Source organism: Myotis nattereri, assembly GCF_964212035.1.
Source record: "Myotis nattereri genome assembly, chromosome: 2".
NCBI classification, from domain to species: domain Eukaryota; kingdom Metazoa; phylum Chordata; class Mammalia; order Chiroptera; family Vespertilionidae; genus Myotis; species Myotis nattereri.
Genome location: NC_138076.1, coordinates 148,204,171 through 148,205,332, shown reverse-complemented (window position 1 = coordinate 148,205,332; position 1,162 = coordinate 148,204,171).

The following is a 1,162-nucleotide window of genomic DNA, read 5'->3' as shown; positions in this document are numbered from 1 at the left end:
TTCCATCTTTGGGGCTACACTGTGGTCCCTCAGGTTACAGCCAATGCATCCCTCTGAGCTCTCAGCTAAACCAAGAGACCTTAGGGATGTAACCGCTGCAGAAGGAAAGGTGACTCCTGCAGGATGGCTTGTCTGCCTCCTGAAACAATTGGCAGGCAAGTGCATAGCCTAGAAATAGGACCAGGAGGTCTAGATGGAGGGGAGGGAGGCAAACCTGTATTCAGAGGGCACATGTTCCCTATTACTCGTACGGGGTAACGAAAAATCAAGGGCGGAGTTCACCTTCAGTTTTCGGCCCCCGGCTTCCAACAGGTGCATGCCTCCCTCCCTCACCCCTTCCCCGCCAGCAGGGTCCCGCCTGGCCTTCCTAAGGCTTCCTTTGCCGGGCAGGCTGCTCCTAGAGTCCCTGAGCCTGTGCCTTTCCTCCCGCCTCCTCCCCAGCTCTGCCCGGCAGCCCCTCACCTGCAGCCTTGAGACCGAGGAGCAGGCACAGCGCAGGGACGCCCAGGGCTCTCCGCATGGCGTTTGCACGGAGAGGCGGAGGAGGAACTCCGCCAGGGCCCCCTTCAGGAAAAAAGTGAGCAGCAAGGGCCCGCGCCAGAGCGGCTCCGGCTCCGGCTTCACTCGCAGGTCCGGGCTGGGGATGGCAGAGCGGGTGAGGCGCCTGCAGACAGCCGCCCAGCAGCGCCGCCTTCCGCGCAGGCAGAGGACGGGGAGTGGGAGGCGGTTGCTGAGCGGGGCGGGGCGGGGCGGGGCCCGGTGCTCAGAGGCGGTTGGCGCTGGGCCTTCTGGAAGCCCCGCAGCCGTTGGCGGTGAGGGCGGGGGACTCCCGCGCCAGCCCCGACCCCGCGGCAAGGCCTTTGCAGCCCGAGCAGCAGGAGATGCTTCGGCTACTGAGCATGCCCGGCGCTGCCCTGGCCCGCGGTTTCCAAACGCAATTCCACCTCTCCGGGTCTTAGAGGCCAATGCAAGAGGGCAGGCGGGGCCAGGGGTGAAGGGGGGGGGCGGGGAAGGTTGTGCTTTTGGGAGCCCTGGGTAGGAAGGGTCTGTCCAAAGCCTGGGGGTGAGTTGGGGTGGGATGGGGTGAGTCTAGATGAGGGCATGATGACCTGGGGGACCAGAGGAAAGAGCCCAAGACTGTCAACCCCAAGACCCACCCCAC